We start from the raw sequence: 20,757 nt of genomic DNA, 5'->3' as shown, positions 1-20,757 counted from the left end.
AAAAACGAGTGACAAGAGAAAGTCTTCCAACAGAACTCCATTCACCAGCGCATGTTCAGCCGCTATAGCAGCCATGTACACTTTAAGCGTTTCTGGGGTAACCACGGCCCCAAAACACTCTTGCAAAAAAATCCAACACCGGGCAGTGGACTGGATCCTCACTCCCTGCTGTGCACCAAGAGGTGAAAATACACCATTTACATGCATATAACCTTCTTGTTGATGGAGCTCTAGCATTTAAGACGGTATCAACCACCGCAGGGGATAAGCCATCATTCAAAAGGGGCCAATGGGGCCAAACCCACAGTTTCCATAACTCTGGCCAAGGGTGCCAAATGCCGCATGTCCATTCTGACTGGAATCCCCCAAGGCATTCTCTCCATGAGAGATCAGAGTCGAAAACCATACTTGAGATGGCCAATACGGCACCACTAAAGGCCCAAACATACTTCAAGCTACGCAAGCTCGATTCCACACGTCGTTGCATAGTGAAATGTGTCAGCGCTCAATTCATAACCCAACGCAAGTACGCACTGCATTCTCTGCATTTCCGCAAGGGGCGCTAGAGCGGATTTTCTGTTTTCAGTCAACAACTGTCATGGTGGAGCAGCAATTTGAAGAGAGTCTTGCCAAACAAGTTAGATTATACAAACATATTTACGACCCCTCGTCCCCTCTCCATTCGAATAAAACAGCGATTGAAAATGCTTGGCATGAAATTGCAGCTTCCCTAAATTCTGATGACAATATTGTAAAGAGAAAATTGAAACAACTACGGGACCAATTTGTCCAAGCCAGGAAGAATTGGAAAGACATCCGCAGCGGAGATGCCGCAACTAGCTATGGATATCCAGTCATTTTGAACATGTTGGGATGGCTTTTTGACTTCATAAAACACCGGAACACAGTCACATTTTCGTGATTCGTTTTCGTGGCACCTAAAAAAAACCTCTATCGCCCACTTGTGGTGTGAGGTTTGTAACCACCAGAGCAACACAAGAGCGCATGTAAAGTATGTACAACGGGACCACACGTAGGCCATACGTTGGCCAAGTGCTCGCATCTGCGTTCGCGTACTTGCGCCTTAACAGAAGCCGAACATGATCCTCCCAAACACTCTGCAGAACCGAGTGCAGCAGGTTGATCGGTGGAAACGTGTAAAGACGCACAGTCGGCCACTGATGGGCCAGATAGTGTCGGGGGCGAGTGAGAAAACCAGAGGGGACAATGTGACGTATCGTTTGACACAAACAGGTCCACTACCGCTCTGCGGAACCTCATCCAGATTTGTTCCGCAATCTGTGGGTGTAATGTCCATTCTCCAGGCATCAGAACCAGTCTGGACAGGAGTTCTGCCCCCAAATTCAACCGACCTGGAACATGTAATGCTCGTAGAGACAGCACTCCTTGAGCAGGACTGTTCTCATACACAGCCAACACTGAAAAGGTCTCACATGCAACATGCCCAGGGGAATGACAGCAGATGCCACGATCATAAGACCCAAAAGCCTGTGTAATGTTCTCACAGGGAGAACGTGTCCCACTTTGAACATCGTTAGAGACTTGCGTAATGACAGAACACGAGCTGGAAATAGGCACGCCAGCATTGTACACGAGTCTAGCTCCATCTCTAGAAACAGAGTCTGTTGCCTCGGCAACAAGATGCTCTTGTCTAGGTCAACTCACAGCCCTAGACTGCTTAAGTGACTAAGAACGACATCTCGATGTTGGGCAGCCAGACTGTCTGAGTGAGCTAACACTAACCAATCTTCAAGATAATTCAAAATGTGGATGCCATGACACCTCAAGGATGTCAGTGCTGCATCCATGTGTAGAGCCCTACTAAATCTATTAGTAGTCTATTCATTGTTCTTTCATAACTTTAAAGGCTTTCTTTAATCTTTACAATTATATGTAAATTGGGTATACAAAATTATATTTCAACAATGCGTTTTGTAACACTGTCTAAAAGGGTAAAAAAAGGTGTTTGTTGTTGTTTATTTTTGGTTTGTAATTTTATATTTGTCATTTTATGTTTAAAAGTTTAAAATTGATGTGGAAGTGGTAGAAATAATAGGAAGGTGTATTTTAGGAGATACCTTTAAATTGTTTAGAAATGAAGTGTTTATAATCTGACCCCTAGAGTTCAAGGGGCGGGGTCACGAGAGAAAAGGAGGAGATTTTTTCTAGAGAGTTCGGGAATGCAAGAAGCAAGAGAAAAGAGTACACACATGTAGTGTCTAAAGACTGAGGAAAAGAAAAGGATTTTGATTTGAAAGTAGAAACATTGAACAGCTTAAAGACTGGTGATGGGAGGAACTGAGTGTCGACGAGACGCTGAGCTCAAAAATTATAGTTTATATTCAACAGTTGCGTGAACCTAAAGTGTGTGCGTGCGCAACGCTCCGAGAGAGTGTCGCAGTTTATCTTGTTTTTTTTTGTTTCATCTTTGAAAGTATTCGGAAGAGAGACAATACCCGTGTTTTATTTTACATTAAAGTGTTAAGAAATGGTTGAAGTGTTCGGAGCACAAGGGATGACTGAGTGAATGCGGAGCGATTTATTAGGAGAGACCGACGTGCTTTCGTGGCCTGTGCTGATCGGGCCTATCTACAAGATGGAGGATTTGCTTGGACATGTCATCCGATTCATCTTTGGAAGAGATGGTTTGTGATGGATGCATGGACGACTGGATCTGCTGATCATTTCATTGGTGCATCTTCAAATCTGGTACTGTGTTGTTTTTTTGGAATCGCTATCTTGTGGGATCTTGTGAGTACTCCTAACTGTTTGCTAACACATTAATTTGAGCTCTTACCTTGCGTGCCTACAAGAGACGTAAATCCCAGCTGGGTAAATTTTTTTTTATTATTTGTTTGGGAATGTATTTTATTTTTTTTTTTTGAGTATAATTAATTGAGTATAATTTTTAAGTATCATATTTAGTGTGAAATTTGTATACCATGTGATCACTCATTTGAATTTATTTATTTTTAAAGTTCTTTTGTTTCATATGTGTTGATTTCAATTGACAGTGTTATTAGTTGCTTCAGTTTCAAAGAGGAAATAAGAAAAAAAAAGTCAACAGAATAAATACAGTGTTTTAGTATTCTAATCTCCTGTGATCTTTCTGCAGAGAAAGGGGGAGGTTAAAGGGGACATCTGAGTAATTTCGTTGAGATTGGGGTTTACACGATGTAATGTGGACACAGTGGTTCATCTACGAAGTTATTTCCAAATTTAACATTAGATATTAAACAGTAAAAATCTGAAGGTCCTGGGTTGTATTTAATTATTAGACATTACTTGGTTAATAAATACTCTTTATGACTAAAGTAAATTTAGATGTGCCTCTCACCCGTAGTTTTTTTAGTTTGAATTTCCCCTAGACATACTTGTATTTTGAGCCAGTGCATTGGTGAGAGGGCTACACATGCATTTAGTGAATGTACGAGGTGCTAACACAAGTCCGTAAAGAAGGATGCAAAATTGGTATGCTTTGCCCCCAAAAGCAAACCTGGGAAAATGCCTGCCTTGGCGTAATATGAATGTGGAAATAAGCGTTCTTCAAATATATTGTCACAAATCAGTCTCCCGGCTGCACTTATGGCATTATGCTGTAAGAAAAAAATGCATTCTCTATCATTCTGATTACCCAATTCAGAACGCCTTGTAACTGCTGCCAAGCCTTAACACTGGCAGGAATTAATGCATGATTCTCTGTTGCAGCACAACGAGTAACCACTAGATGGCTTTCTTGACTTATCTTTGGCGGCCGCTTTCTTGACTTACCTTTTGGCTTGCAACCAGCGACACAGTGGAGGGAAGCTCTCATGCCTCCATCATTGTGGCTGATTTAATGGGGTTTAACAATGTTTGTGTTTACATTGTATTTAGGCATAATGACTGTTGTCCTGAAGTGTGCTTACATGAGGAATGATTACAGAAAATAAAAAAATCTCTTTCCTGGTATTTTGAATGGGAAAGAGTGGATGAACATTGGGGGAGAGCACTTGTGCTTATTGTACATCGAATTATGTTACGTCTGTCCTGAAACCCTTGGCCATGGGGACAGAGGCCGAATTCGATCAGGCAATTAAAAAAGAGGTCACTCTGAATGTATTTACAGCAGAGGATGGCAGATCCTTGCCTAGCATAGAGTGGAGAAGAATGTGCAAACATAGAGGCAATTGAGAGCAAGCAGGTTTGCCACAGTGGCCCCATCATTTATTATGGGGGGAACAGTGTGTGACATTTATGAGTGTGTGATTTGTGAATACTTGTGCTTATTATACATCTAATACCATTATGCCTGTCTCGAAACCCTTGGCCATGGGGACAGAGGCCAAATTTGATCAGACAAATATAAAAAAATGGGTCACCATCTTCCCTAGCATTAGAATGGGGAAGACTGTGTGAACATGGGAAAGAAATTAACATTAATTGTACTTGTATTTTTTTTTTTTAACTCGCTCCCCAGCGTTAGTCAGTTGCAGGGTTCGGGAGTAATGAAATACATGTAATGGGATTACATATTTAAAATACAAAATATAAGTAACTGTATTCCACTACAGTTACAATTTAAATCATTGGTAATTAGAATACAATTACATTCAAAAAAACTATTTTGATTACTGAAGAGATTACTTTGCATTTTATTGTCATTTTTTTAATTTAATATTTAGTCCTTTCAGATGGAAAACATTTGTACATATAAATGATGCAATCCAAAGTGCATCTGAACAGCGGTGAAACACTTTCTCATGATGTGTTACATTCATACGAGCAGACAGAGAAGTAAGTTTGAAGTAAGTTTGGAGCACAAGAAATAGAAATAAACCTTGTGTAAATTGTCAGCTTTATGCTAAGCTAAAATGCTATTTTTAGCCATTTTACATGCACGTTACCAGGCACGATCATATTTTTTTATCAAGAAAATTCACGTTAGATCAAAATTTCTTTTTTCTAGTAAGACCTTTGATATTAGGGCAAAAATATTATTCTGGATAGTAATTTTTGTATTGTTTTCCTGTAAAAATATCAAAAAATCCTAAAAACAAGATCAATTTGATTTATCTTGTTTTAGAAACAAGATATTTAGGTTTTTCAGAGAATGCATTTTTAACATGTGTATTTTGCCTTACTGTATTGGCAGAGTTTTTATAGTCAAAACAATTGAAAAAATCTACCAGTGCTGAAGAAGTAATCCAAAGTATTTAGAATACGTTACTGACCTTGAGTAATCTAACGGAATGCGTTACAAATGACATTTTACAGCATGTATTCTGTAATCTGTAGTGGAATACATTTCAAAAGTAACCCTCCCAACCCTAGTCAATTGGCCTCCATAGGCAAATTTTGGTACCACTTGGCTTCCATAGGTGAATCTTGATACCAGTTTGCCTCCATATAAAAATTATGACCCAATGTTTTTTAAGCAGAAACTATAATCCAATCCATACATAAATTAAGATATGTTTGGTCCATCATTCACAAATCATGACCTACTCGATCATCCAAACATGCTAAATCTCGAGTGTCCCATGTGTATATATTAGCAGACTCGCACAAGAAGCAAGAGCGTGACCGACGGAGAACTCAAAACACAACTCCTTAACAATGGAAAGACTGCAAAATCAGTGAGATTCAGAACTAACACATCTTAAAAGGAGCGAGGAGCGCGAAGTACGTGCCGCCATTTAACGGACAGAGATAGCATTTGTGTCTCTTCACCCATTAAAGAAAAGATGGCCGCACAACCATTTGAGATTGACCCATCTACTGATTGGACCCAGGGAGAATAGTAATGCCGACGAAGCAACCTGTGCATCGGTTCACAATATTGTACTGGTAGGGAGGCGATCATCAGAAAAAGGTGGAGAACCACTGCTCTAGGGTGACAAAATAGAAGAAATTATGTATTTTTTAACAAGTACCTACCTTTTCCATCGTTCCCACGATGAAACACCTCCAAACCAGCGTTTCCTTGATGGAAAACAGCCTGCATGACACGCAACGGTGCCGAACTAGGCCGCGTGCCAGATAAAGGGGCATGTCTCGATGGCGAGAACAGTGCATCCGTCCGGAGGGAGAGAGAAACACAAGGAAAAGTCCGGTGCTTGTCCTCAGTCCTTCTTTTTATGACAAGAGCCAGAGCCTCAAGGCTCATATGGCTCCTATCAAAGACTGCATAGTTTGACAGAGCCTCGATGAAGTGCCATCGGTCCTTTTTAACAATGTCGTTGAATCCGCACACGAACTGCTCATTTCCAACGACGTCCTCACATGTTGTCACTCAAAAGGGAGAACATAGACCTCGCTTCAGTGTGAGTCACTAGTAACCAACACTTGGACAAATTCATGCACTGAAATAAAAACATCTGGCAAAATGGCTCCAAAGTAGCCGCCTATATGGATTCCGTGATGCGGCTCCCTAGCAGCGTGGTTGAAGTGCAGCTGCAAATCGAATTTCATTGCTGTGCTTGCTTTTGCCATGCATAACAGGCTAAACTCAGCAAAATAAACGCATTGGAAATGCACTACTATCCTATTTATCAACACCTTTTGAAATATAAATTTTATGAGGCAACATAAAATAATCGATTGAATTACTGACCCAGTGCTTGAATAAAGATGTCTGTCGGGCTTGATGCACAGGTTACACATGCAGTGACAGGCACACAAATGCTTTCTATTCCGTAAATATGACTACATTCATATTACCCGCATTTCAGGGTTTGGGTTCAGTGTAGATGTATTTTTATTTGGATGCAAATATGTTCCTCTCCTCAGTTAGATTTAGAGACAATCAAGTTTTTAATAGTTTTAAATATTTCACTCCCAATGACCATATTGTAATTTATAGTTGTTATTAAATAAACACTCAAAGTAGTTATAAAGAAAATACTTCATTTTCTGTATAAGGTGGCTGCTCTGTATGCAGCAGTAACACTGTCAGTGTAAAAAGCATAACGCGAGTCTGCTGTTGCAGTTATGCTGCTGCAACGCTTACGAACACTTGTGTGTACAGTGGGAAAAAACCCTTATTCTAATCTTGCTTAGTACACAGCATGTGAATTGGGATGCACTGAGAATTGGAGTCTGAGAAAGAATGAGAGAAGTGAAGTGTAGCCTTGAGGAGGCAGAGGGCCATGTGGTGCGTCTGTGCCTAATTACAGTCATCTCTGTGCTCTATTGTGTTATATTACCTTTCCTTTCATCCACATTAAACCAAGTGGAGGTGCTTTCATCCTGTCACTGAGCTTATTAAAACTTTACATATTCACAGCTCGGCAGGACAGATCCTTAATGAGCAGGAGAGCACTCATTAATGGAGTTTTCTCTGTCCATTTCTATCGCACAAACTAAGCGCAATAATGAGTATGACCTAGCTGAGGGACATGGCTAGAAAGGAATGGTAACTACAGTATATAGCGGAGGTCAATAATATCAGTCTATAGGAGGAGAAATACTGAATAGAATAAGGTACTGATCACATTGATAACTGTAACGCAAAAGGTGTGCTTGTATACGACAATTAGAGAAACACTTTGGACATCGATATCATTGTAAAACAGTCAGTTTGAACCCATGATTCCTTCTCATAACACACACAAACTCATTGACTCTATCAAAATCCTGGGGGAAAGAAATGAACTGTAGTCGATCAGAAAAGTGGTTCTCAACTGGTGGGTAGCGAGCAACCCCCCCATCCCCTACCCCCCCCCACCCCTCACATGCAAAATGCAAATAATAAAATGCAACTAACCATGTAATCATTTATATAGTGAGGTTAGCCAAGTTAATAAGCTTATCAAGTTTTAAAAAGGGTTAGAACCGAATGATGTCCATGACTTTTGCTTCCGTTAACGGTTCTTTAACGACGGAACTCCAAACTAAAATACTCTGAGATTGTTTCCAGTGCTACCGTTAAGCAGTAGCAAAACAAATACATTAGTACGACCAGTGCAGTCTTATTCCAGAAATAATGAAGCTTATGTGTCGGTTCTTTTGATTCCACAATGCGAAACATACAGCACTACCAGAGCATGTCTAATTCCCGAACAAATTACTCTTAAGGCATTTTCACATCAAATGCAAACCTTCGGCATGATTTCTAGCCGCGATTAACATTTTGAATCGAAACAATGGAATCCTAATGAACCATTCACATCCTGAAGCGAACATTTACTGTATGCACCTATTTTTACAGTAAGTGTGTCAATTTGTTTTTTCTACGCTGGCCGATGAAATGCACTGATCAATAAAATATTAACTTATTTTAGTTGCTGCAGTTACCAAAACCAGTGCAACACTTGATGCTAAAGCACAGAAAGCTGTTTTGCCCATCGACATTAAACATTGAAGGAACTCGAGGAAGAAATCCTGTTGCACGAAGCTAGTTAACCACACTCAGAGTTTCAGAGTAAGTTTCAGGTTGACAAAACCAGATAGAGCCAAACCAGTTTAGTTTGGATTCGGCAATCTCAAGACACTCACTACAAACATACCGTCAACTCATCTTGAGTTTGTGATTAACTCATGCACATTTGCCACAAAAAGCCATTGGGTGAAGCTTGCAGAGAGTCTGCGCGATTTACTTCTCACAAGAAATTCAGCATTATTTATGTCTCCGCTGAATATCAAAAGGTCATTATGAAAATATAAAGAATTTGAGCATTTAAACAACAAGAAACAGATGCTGTTACGAAAGATAAAAAAACTGAATATAATGTGTAATTGAATTTATATAGATTCACAATAAGAACATAAGCAGCATAAAAATATATTTATATTTATTTAAAATGTAAAAGCTTTTCTATTAATTTAAATGAAAAGCCTAATATAATTTCATTAAGTGCAAGCCATGTCACTTGTGTAATATTCAACAATATCATTTTATCCAGTTGATTTGTTCATGTGGAAAGACTCGTCACACAATAAATGCGTATCTAAAGTGTGAGAATCACAAGGTTCTTAGCAGTGGCACTGCATACAGGTACAGTATTTAAAGAAATGCAAAGAAACACAATAAAACATTTTTAATGTGCTGCTCAAAAGATACAAGACTCCAGGATCTCTCAAATAAAACATCTTATAATATCTTAATATGTACTGTAGGTCTAATACTGTATATTAAATTGTAATATTTACATCTAAATAAATGTTATATATAAATATCCCTGTGAAGCTCGCTCTAATTCAGAGCGAGAGATGCAGGGGGAGTGACTTCATTGCGTCAGAGATGTCACTTTACTCACAGCTGATTGGTTCGTATCAGTTTTTGATCTGTAACCCAGAATAAAACCTGGTACAGAGAAGGGGTGTGTTTTCTGTACAGCGACGTAACTCATGGCTAAACCAACGTAGTACGATGCACGAAGCTGTAGTTCCAACCACTCAACTTTGCAATTGCAGTTTGCAAATGTTTTGCAAATGTTTGTTGGAACTGTGTTTTCCGGAAACACCAACTCGTTGAACTATGTTGGTAATGATGGAACTTATAAGTTGGCTAACGAGGCTTTTGGAAAATGCACCCCAGGTTAGCTGTATAGCGTAAGTTGCTATGGCGATGAACACTAGTAAAAAGCTGACCCACCTTCTTGAGACCGAAAAACCAGAGTTTTCTCAAACTAAATTCAAACTTACCTGGGTAGCCACTGAAACCGGCTTCGTGCAACAGGCCTCTGAACCAGCAGTGAGCATGTGCATTTTATTAGCTTCAAATGCCTTAAAAACTGAAGAAAAAAAACAAAAACATTATATTGCTGCATCACTTACAACTCTCTGATCGTACATGGATTGTCTTTAAAATGTGTTTTATATTGCTGAATTTTTTGCCTGTGCATTTAATCTTAATTTCTCTTATATCTCTATCATAATATATACTGTGGCATTTGTGTCACCTTTTTAAAATAATTTATGGATTTTATTTTTTTTTTTTTATCTTCTTTCGTCACTGAATATTAATAATATTGATACTATTGCTGTGACTTGCAGTGCACTCTGCCTTTTTATACCAAAAACGTGGTGGTGTCCCTACAAAATTATCTTATCGTTGTTATGAAATATTGCTGTGCTATCATTTAAAGTCATTAAGAGAAGTTAAGTTAAAGAATCTAATAATAGGTCAGACTACAAATGGGTTTTGTTGGTTGGAATTTGTTTTATTGTGTGCATTATATAGACTTGGAGCATTTTAATGTGTTCACGTTTAATTCATAACATGCAGAATTATGAAATATAGCCAGAGGTGTAGACAAAAACAGTACTCAAGTACTCAACCGTACACGACGGTTAATTGCCCACAATCCACCAAGGGGAAGATGTACAAGCTGGGAGTTTACTGCTTCCTTCACTCCTGCAATGTTTTATTTCATGCTGAATGTAGTCAGTTACTTTTTGACAAATCATTACTTGATTAAAATAACATAATAACATATAGAGAGGCAAAACATACAGATATATTTTAAAATGTACTCTTTATTTTATAAAATGTGTTTACTCTTTATATTAACACACAGTATATATTAAAAATGACAAAAAATAATGAAGATTTATTGTATTAATATATTATTTAATAAGAATAACAAGTAAGGCTCAAGTATTTTAAAATTTCATATGTGACGTTTCTGCGACAGCTCCAGAGCTCCGACACGGTGTATACGTCAGAGTCCGAATTCACTCACTCATTTCATTCACTCACTGCTGAGATATAGTGTACTAACTGCCATTCACTATATAGGAAATAGTGAATGAGTGAACGAATTCGGACACAGCCACTCTCTTCATACGATTGCCTCACGCTCGCACATCTAACACGCGCGCGCCCCGCGCACCTCACTGTGCATGCTCCAGTTGTCAATCACGCGAATGGCATAGCAAAAGACATTTATTTACACTTAACTTGGATGTTTACATGGATTTATACAGTTAATCCGCCTGAAGTAGCTGCGAAAGTTTCCAGTACCCCCGCGAGGGCGCGGGGTAAATACGTAAATACTGCTCATGACATGCGGGAAGTGGGACAAAGCGCACTGATATATTGCTGCACTGATTTAAAAATGTACACTTAAAAACTGATGTCATAAGAGCCCAGTTACATTATCACCCTGAAAATGACCATCTCATTACACAGAAAAGCCCGCGTTAGGATTAGAGCCAAAACTTACCTCAGCGTGCTGCCTTAAATTGGAGCTGTGATTTTAATCTTGAAATATCAGCTTGTCTTGGTGTTAAATGAAGGCACTGCATGACGAAACTTATTTTTTTCCCTTTGCGGAGTGAAGAAATTGTTTCACTTTGAAGAGCTTGATGCTGCAGCAGTGATTGAGTGACAGTCTGTGACAGCAGCAGTGTGAACTTCTGCTCTGTAAAAGTCCCATTCAATAATCTCTCAATAAATTACACATGAATTAAAATTAAACCCAGTAATGTAATGACAGGATTGCCACCCATTGTAAAGAAGTAAAAGTAAAAAAAAAAAAAAAAATCATTAGACATTTACTTGAGTGAGAGCAAAAGTACCCAATTTTAAACCTACTCTAAAAGTAATTCTTTTTTCAAAAAGTTACTCAAGTAAATGTAACAGAGTAAATGTAGCACGTTACTACCCACCTCTGAACATAACCCTGTAATATAGGTGTGTTTCACAAAAGCATTGTTGGCCAACTATGGCCACAAGTTTCATCGTTACCAACACAGTTCATAGTTCGATTTGGTGTTTCCCGAAACCATAATTCCAATGAATATTCTCAAACAGCATCGCACAGTTGTGTGGTTGGAACAACTCTTTACCTGTGGTTAGAAGCATAGTTTCATGTCAGTTTGCGGTGTGGACATAATTTGACATCACTGAGGCTTCTATTTCTTCCGTTCCAGATATATTTTTCATTCTATCAACACTTTGACCACGTTTACAAGCATTTATGTTGTATGAAAACAACTTATTCTGGGGTTTTTCAGAAAGCGGTGTTCTGAAACATCATGTAAACGTGAACGCAGCCATTTATGGGAGATTAAAGACTGTTAAGAGAAAGCGCTTCATCACACATGGTTTCTGTTGGAGAACACAACTTTTAATGCCGTTTATATGTTTTTGAAGAGTGTGCATGTGCATATGTGCACAAGTGCATCGGGGGAACCCCAAAATCTAATGTATATGGAAATTCCATCTATTGCAGCATATGTATCTGTCGCATTAAACAGTGCACTCCGCTTTTATGTCTTCAGCAGCTTTCTCGCATTAAATTGATTTCTGGTGTACGTATAACTGAGTTGTTATTATAATTAAATATTTGTGGAAGTTATTACTTCAACCCTTGCATAACGTCATTAACGACAGCTCTATGTTGTTGAACCCGTGTGGTTCGAACGATGGATATGCGACACAGTTACTATGGTTTTGGGAAACAGTCATGACTAGCTAGTTAATTTCTCCAACGATGCATCGTACTACGGTGGTTATGCAGTGAGTTACGTTGTTGTAAAGGAAACACACTCCAGAGTAGTCTGATTCCTAACCAAATGACTTGGTTCTTTTGATTATACACAGCAAAACATACAGCACTACCTCCCCAGAAAATTACTCTAATCAGCTTGTTCTTTTTAGTGAATAATCGACTGAACGTCCTGGTTACTTTCATAACCTCAAACGAAACGTTTTGTCGATGTAGTGACACTAGGGGTCACTCTTAGGAGCCCCAAACACCTCTGCTTTTTGAAAAAAGGCTAATGGGAATTGGCGAGTGGAATTTGCATGCCACTCCCCCGGACATACGGGTATAAAAGGAGCTGGTATGCAACCTGTCATTCAGGTTTTGTGCTGAGGAGCCGAGACAAGGTCCCGGGCATTTCAGCAGGTAGTTCAGTGTTGTGGCAAGAGGGACACAACGTCTCATTCCCTCCATCAGGGAACGGAGGTACGAAAGTAACCAGGACGTTCTCTGTCACTCACTCGACATTGTGTCAATGTAGTGACACTAGGGGTCCCTCTACAAAACGCCACAACTAGCTGAACTGTGTTATGTGGACTGGCGGTGCGAGACGGGCAGACCGCTGTGTGCCTCATAGCCAGCGCACCAGGCCGTCACGTAACCTCCCCCAACACTCTTATGAGTGTCGAACGGTCCTTCAGGAACAAGTCAACTGCCCAAAAAATAGGGACAGGCTAGCCCAGCCGTGGCCTCTTTTCCTCTTTTTTTCTCCCCAAAAAGAGTGGAATTTGTTAACCGACTGGGGGCCATAAATGTCTACATCGGGGGGGGGGGGTCACTCCCAAGGGGAAGACACCGCGGTGACCACACCCTGCCCAGAGAAAAAAAAAGGGGGGGGGGGTATTTTGAGTGGAAATACGTCACATGGTCTTACCGAGTCTTGTCGGAAGTATGTCATGTGGAGAAGTCCCATGGTAGGTTCTACCCGAGGGGGGAGGAGTTTCTACAAACATGGTTACCGGGGACAGAGGGGCCTCTGCCCAAGGAAGACACAGTTTACTGACAGATATCACATGGGGTCACCTACAGGGAACCACCACATGTGGAGCACCTACCTCAGTACAGGGCCTAATGAGCACATATACTGGGCCAGCAGTGAGTTTCTCCGCAAACTCGTCTGCCACAGGGCTAAGGATGAAAATCATCCAGGGATCACAACTTGTGAACATGACAGGGAGTCAAAAGCGCACGTCTTCACCTCATGGGAGAAAGGCGCTATGCGCAAGCAGTACACCCGGCCAGATGTCCTGGAACTTACCTGTTCGGACCTGACAACACACAGGATGAAACCGGCTGAACCCAGAGATTATAGAACCTCGCAAAGGTATTGGGTGTTGCCCAGCCCGCTGCTCTGCAGATGTCTGCCAAAGAGGCGCCACTGGTCAGGGCCCAGGAGGCCGCTACACTCCTAGTAGAGTGGGCTCGTAACCCCACGGGGGGCGGCATGTCCTGGGCATGATATGCCATCACGATGGCATCAACAACCCAGTGGGCGATCCTCTGTTTGGAGACAGTGCTTCCTTTCCGCGGTCCACCAAAGAAGACAAAGAACTGCTTGGAGCTTCTAAAGCTCTGCGTGCGATCCAAATAGATGCGTAAAGCACGCACCGGACACGGCAGTGTTAAAGCTGGGTCTGCCTCCTCCTGGGGAAGCGCTTGCAGGTTCACCACCTGATCCCTAAACGGGGTCGTGGGAACCTTGGGCACATAGCCTGGTCAGGATCTCAGGATCACGTGAGAGTAACCCGGACCAAACTCCAGGCACGATTCGCTGACAGAGAAGACCTGCAGGTCCCTTAACCTCTTGATGGAAGTGAGCGCAGTCAGAAGGGCAGTCTTCAAAGAGAGTGCCTTAAGCTCAACTGACTCCAGAGGCTCAAAGGGAGCACCCCATAGACCCCGAAGGACTACAGAGAGGTCCCATGAGGGCATGAGGCACGATCTGGAGGGATTCAACCTCCTAGTGCCTCTCAGGAACCTGATGATCAAGTTGTGCCTCCCCAGATACTTACCATCCACTGCCTTGTGATGTGCCGAAATGGCGCCTACATACACCTTCAAGGTGGAGGGGGACAGCCGCCCCTCCAGCCTCTCCTTCAGGAAGGAAAGCACCGATCTGACTGCGCATCTCTGGGGGTCTTCAAGTTGGGAAGAACACCACTTATCGAACAGACGCCACTTCAAGGCATACAGGTGCCTCGTAGAGGGAGCCCTAGCCTGAGTGATCATGTCTACCACCGTGGGTGGTAGGCCACTTAGGTCTTCCGCATCCCGTCCAAGGGCCAGATGTGGAGATTCCAGAGGTCTGGTTGCGGGTGCCAGATGGTACCCGTCCCTGAGTAAGAAGGTCCTTCCTCAGGGGAATTCGCCGGGGGGGGGGGGGGGCTGTCACAAGGAGCATGATGTCCGAGAACCACATCTGGGTGGGCCAGTAGGGTGCTACTAGGACGATCTGCTCCTCGTCCTGCCTGACCTTGCACAGGGTCTGTGCAAGTAGGCTCACTAGGGGAAATGTGTATTTGCGTAGTCCAGGGGGCCAGCTGTGTGCCAGCACGTCTATACCGAGGGGTGCCTCGGTCAGGGCGTAACAAAGCAGGCAGTGGGAGGATTCCTGGGAAGCAAACAGGTCTACCTGTGCTCGACTGAATCGACTCCAAATCAGCTGGACCACCTGAAGGTGGTCCCCTGAGTGTAACCTGTAATGACAGCATGTCTGTAGAACCCCTGCCTGTAGAAATGCAAGGTCGATCCAAGGGCTGAAGAGGTGGCGACAGATCGGCATGATAACCTTGCGATGTGTCCCGTGGTGCCATGCCCATTTTGGGACTCGAGTCTAAAGCCAGTGCTGAAGTGGTCTGATATGCATCAACCCGAGTGGTTTGGCAACCGCTGTGGATGCCATATGCCCCATGAGCCTCTGAAAAATTTTCAGTGGAACCACTGTCTTTTGTCTGAACGCCTTCAGACAGTTCAGCACCGACTGTGCGTGCTCGTTCGTGAGGTGCTCCGTCATCAAGACTGAGTCCAACTCCAAGCCGAGTGGGCGGGCTGCAGTGGAGCCTTTGCTGTTGCTGCAGGAGGAAGCCCTTGGCGACGAGCAGACGGGGTGCAGGGTCTTGAGCCACGCCGGGGCAGGATGTGTTGAATGGCCTCCGTCTGCTGCTTCACCGCCGAGAACTGCTGGGCAGTGTCGGTGTCGCCGAACAGGGAGATGGGGGCATCAAGGAACCGTGCCTTGTCAGCCTCTCTCATGTCGACCAGGTTGAGCCAAAGGTGGCTTTCCTGGACCACCAGTGTGGACATCGCCTGCCCGAGAGACCGAGCCGTGACCTTCGTCGCCCGGAGAGCAAGGTCGGTGGCCGAGTGCAGTCCCTGCATAAATCTCGGGTCAGAACTACCCTCATGCAGCTCTTTTAGCGCCTTGGCTTGGTGTACCTGCAGGAGAGCCATGGCATGCAGGGCAGAGGCGGCTTGTCCAGCGGCACTGTAGGCCTTAGCCGTCAGAGACGACGTAAACCTACAGACCCTGATGGGAGCTTTGGGCGCCCGCGCCAGGTGGTGACACCCAGGAACCAGTCATTGAGCCGTGAGGGTTCAGGGGAGAGTGGAGGGTTCCACTCTAACCCGACGCTCGTGGCTGCCCGGGAAAGCATGTCCGTCATCTCCACGTCGGCCTGAGACATTTACATTTACATTTATATTTATTCATTTGGCAGACACTTTTATCCAAAGATAAAGAGACTGGGCAACCACACCCGAAGGGGGAAGCCCAGCCGAAGCCTCCGCATCAGAGTGGACGAGCCCGCTCTCCAATGCTGCGCTCGATAGCTCATCATCTTCCCGGACCCCAAATAAGAGGTCAAACTCGCCCTGAGACGAGCCGGCGGTCTCATCCGAGAGCTCAACCGGGGCAAGCAAGGGTGCTGAGGAATGGGAGGTCCGTGGGGGTTACATGGCGGAGGTGGTCCCATTGGAGTCCCCAAATCGCCCCCAGTGCTAACCGACGCGGCCTCATACCCATAGGTAGAAGGACCGAGGTGGGGAGCCGCTGGGGTGGCTTGCTTTCTTACGAAGGCAAGCCGCGACCGCAACGTGGCCATGGTCATGTTCTCGCAATGAGGACAAGACCAATCCATGAACAAAATCTCCGCTTGGGCAGGGCCCAGACACGTAAGACAGCGATCGTGGCTGTCAGAAGCAAAGAGATAATGACCGCAACCAGGAATAACACACAAGCGGAAAGGCATCTTTAAAAAGATGTTCCGTGTGTGCCGCTCTTTTAGAATTGATAATATACTCTTTTTTTAGAATATACTCTTTTTTTGTCATTCTGCCGAAGCACCCAGGGGCGTTCTCTGCACTCCACGGATGCAGAGGGGGAGAAGCCGCTGAAATGCGCCGTAAATCCAGCAGATGAGGTGAATGAACTCGGCGGATGAATTCAGCTCAATGAATAAAACCGATCGGCATTTTCCGAAAAGAAAATCTGAATGAGTGGCATGCAAATTCCATTCGCCAATTCTCATTGGCCTTTTTTCAAAAAGCAGAGGTGTTTGGGGCTCCCAAGAGTGACCCCTAGTGTCACTACATTGACACAACGTCGAGTGAGTGACAGATAGGGAACCGTAAGTCACTAATTTCATCATGTCCAACTAGATATGAAGCAAGAATTATTACTGTGATTTAAGTGTCACAAGCCTTAAAAAAAAGTACAAATAACAGAGTAATTACTAGATGGTTATATTACAATGTGTTATTAAAGATATGCATTATGAGTTTTAGTTTTAATTTGTAGTATTTTATTTAATAAGTAAATAATAAAATCCCCTTTTTAGCCATTTTAAGGATTATTTTTGTTTGTTTTATTACATTTGGACGGTAAACAATGTTAGTACTGTATTGGGTAGCCATTACATGTCCAACGCAAAGTCTGTATTAGATGCTGGGGTTCAAAAAAATGCAGCTTTCAGATTCATCTGATCTCCTTTACACAAGAAATGTGATATCAATCTAAAAAACTACTGTACGTTTCAAAAACGTCGCTGCCTCTGAGCTGTCAGCTTTCGATAGCTTTCAGAAAGCACTTCCCCTTCACATTTAGAATAATGGAGCTACACTAAGATTTTTCTCTGCCCTTCAAGCGCAAAATACAAAATGCCTATCAGACTGCTACTACCTGATTCAATCAAGTGTGCAACATTGTATACCCATGGGCTATACGCAGAGAGGGGGGAAAGCCGACTTGTGCTTTAATTAATACCATAATACTCCATTCTCAACAGCCATGCCTGTGGCATTTGAAGCTGTGTCTTTATTTTTATTTTTTTAATGTCTTTATGTCTTTTAAGATATAAGCAAAAATGCTTGAAGCCCCACTTTCTTAAATTATACAATTGTGTTTGGTTTATTATATCAGGCTTTAGTTCACTGCATGCAAAAATGCCTCAGACTAAACTTTAATGGCACATTAGTTGAAAAATTGTGAATTAATGACAATGGTAAAGTATGTATTTTCATGCTTTTGGACACTAGCATCATATGGAGGAGTATTTGGTTTTCTTAAAAAAAAATATGTTTCAATGATCTCAGCTATGTTCCAAAACCTAGTGAGCTGCCTTGCGGTCAGCGGAAGACTGACTATCGGGAGCACCGGGACTTTCCTGGTGGGCTGGACGAGTAGTAAGCTGGTTGGTCGAGTGGGCTGATGTGACTAAATGGATTAAACTGATTAAACCGTGCAGCACATCCGCTGGCTGCAGTGCAAGACCAGAGCAGGACCGGCCCACCCACGCATTCGTATGGATTACTTTTACTACGATTGTCTGTGATTTTTGGAGGTCTGCAAAGGTCTGGTTACCATTCACTTGCATTGTATGGACCTACAGAACAGAGATATTCTTTTAAAAATCTTTATTTGTTTTCTGCAGAAAAAAAAAGGCTGGGGAGATCTGGGTGAAAAAGAGGTCTGGGTGAAGCTCTGCACCCCACGGGGGTACCTGAGGACATGTGTGTGTGTCATGATAGCTAACACACACAGAACACACACTCTTCAGGTCGGATTCAATCTACCTGCCATACACTGGGTTGAGGGATGTCACATAGGAGCAATGAAAGAGCCAATAGAAGCAAGATCTTTAATTATTTCGGTATACTTTATAAATAAGGTTGCATGTGTTAAAATTAGTCAATACAATAGTTAATATTACCTAACAATCGACAGTTATTTTACAGCGTTTATTAATCTTGGTTAATAAATTTCAGCATATACTAATACATTTTTAACATTAAATTTTTTATAAATCAACATGAGTTAAATTATGGACTTACTGTACATGCACTAACAAAAAACAATTGCATATGTATAAATTAAAGGAATATTCCGGGTTCAATTCAAGTTAAGCTCAGTTGATAACATTTGTGGCATAATGTTGATTACCACAAAAATGTGTTTCGACTTGTCCCTCCTTTTCTTCAAAAAAGGCAACAATCTGGGTTACAATGAGGCACTAATAATGAAGGTGAATGGGGCCAATCAGTAAATGTTAAAATACTCACAATATTTCAAATGTATAGCCACAAGACTTAAACAAAATGTGTGTTAATATGATTTCAGTGTGATACATTTTTTTTTTTTTTTTTGGTAATCAACATTATGCCGCAAATGCTATCGGTTTAGCTCCACTTGCATTGAACCCAGAATATTCTTTTAACATTAACCAAAATTAATAAATGCTGTAAATAGTACTGATCATTGTTAGTTCATGACACCTCATCATTTAACAAATCAGTTATTATTCATATTTGTAAACTCTAAAATAGGGTTGACTGAACAGAATAATTTTGTTGCAGAGAAAAACCTCTACAGGTGAAAGGACTTAACATTTCAGATTAACTTTGAAGCTTTGGGTAACTATTTCTTGTGAGAAGTTAACAGAGACATGATATGTTACTTAAACCTTATTTTTCTCCAAAAACTGCCTTTAAAAAAAAGAAGGAAAAAAAAAAAGAAGAAGAAGAAGAAAAAAACGTTTTTAATTACTTGAGGTGAGTTTTCCGCACCAGGAGATCTGGAGTGATTATTTGGGCCCTGGGAGAGGAGCTGTCTCCTCACGCTCTGTCAAAAGGTCAATTATGGCCCGAAACCGCCACATGGCTAACACTGACCTGGAAGGACCAGCCACGACCCCACAACCATGGGCACAATGACTGGATCATCTAACATGCAAGCAGCCTGCAGCCATGGAAAGCTGACATTTCTCCTTATTCAAATGAACACAAACAATATGTATCTCAGCCCTTTGCCCAAATGTGGCCAAACACAAATGCGCCAGGACAAGAGGACACTCATACTGTCCCCTGAACCCCGAGTCCTGTACTATTTGTCTGTATGTGTATGTGTATGTGTGTGTGTGTGTGTGTGTGTGTGTGTGTGTTAAGTGAGAGAAAGGGAAAGGAAGAGATTTAAAATGTACTAGATTTTTACAAGTTCTCAAGAAAATGTGAGTGGTGCTTGCCTGTGCAAAACTCACCACCACCATGATACCAAGATATTGTTGGTGGTTCCCAGGGCATTGCTATGTGGTTGTTAAGGTGTTCTAAGGTGAGTGTTTTTTAGGTGGTCCCTAATATTCAGGACTCCAAATATGGCTCTTTTAACCCTGTGAGATTTATTCATCAGTTTTCAGACATACAGTAACAGCAGGTGTTTCATCTTGTTACGGTGAATGTTAAAACTTTTTTTTTCTTTTTTTTAAACATGCTGTCAGCGGTAATACATTTCAGTACATTTAAATTAAAATATGATTCATGAAAATTTAAGTAAATATAGAAAGCAATATATTTAAATATGCAAAAAAACAAACAAAAAAAAAAAACTAAAGAAATTCAGGAACTGTATCTAAAACGAATAAGGGACAATAAATCAATACTTATATAACAGACTGGAAAAACTGACATTTATTCATTTAAATATCCTATATATTTTGAATGTCTTGAAACTTTGCATAACAGTGACACTGGGCTACGTATACAAAAAAGTGAAAAGTTTATCAGTTTCATGCAAAAACGTATTATATATATACAGTATATATATATATATATGTATTTTTTACATAATGTTCTCTCTCAAATGTAAACTAGTGTAAAAGTCAAAATCATTATATATGTCTAAATGATTGTCTGTCACGCAGTATGTCATGCAAAACATGAGCTAACTGATGTCATTTAATCAGCTTTTTTTTATCATTATTATTCCAACTGTTAC

The sequence above is a fragment of the Myxocyprinus asiaticus genome, chromosome 11 (genome assembly GCF_019703515.2).
Source record: "Myxocyprinus asiaticus isolate MX2 ecotype Aquarium Trade chromosome 11, UBuf_Myxa_2, whole genome shotgun sequence".
Lineage (NCBI taxonomy): Eukaryota > Metazoa > Chordata > Actinopteri > Cypriniformes > Catostomidae > Myxocyprinus > Myxocyprinus asiaticus.
This window is presented reverse-complemented; position numbering follows the sequence as displayed.